Genomic DNA, 277 nt, shown 5'->3' with positions numbered 1-277 from the left:
GTGAACTGCTGTATGGAAAGTGAATTTGCTCTGTAAATCTTTCCCCAAATCACATTAAAAATAGTAATAATAATAATAATAATACATTCTATCGGTATCACAATGCACAGTTCACCAAGCACCTACACATTCACCATTTCATCTGGGAGGGATTACAATACGCATTTCATGACAAGAAAGCTGAGGTTCAGATAAACTAAGTTCACACAACTTTTGCAACCTGAATTTTCTGATTCCAGGCCAGGATGCTTGATATTACCCCACTGTGTCAGCCCAG

Source organism: Orycteropus afer, unplaced genomic scaffold, assembly GCF_000298275.1.
Source record: "Orycteropus afer afer isolate SDZICR_OR568_19922 unplaced genomic scaffold, OryAfe1.0 scaffold00114, whole genome shotgun sequence".
NCBI lineage: Eukaryota > Metazoa > Chordata > Mammalia > Tubulidentata > Orycteropodidae > Orycteropus > Orycteropus afer.
This window is presented reverse-complemented; position numbering follows the sequence as displayed.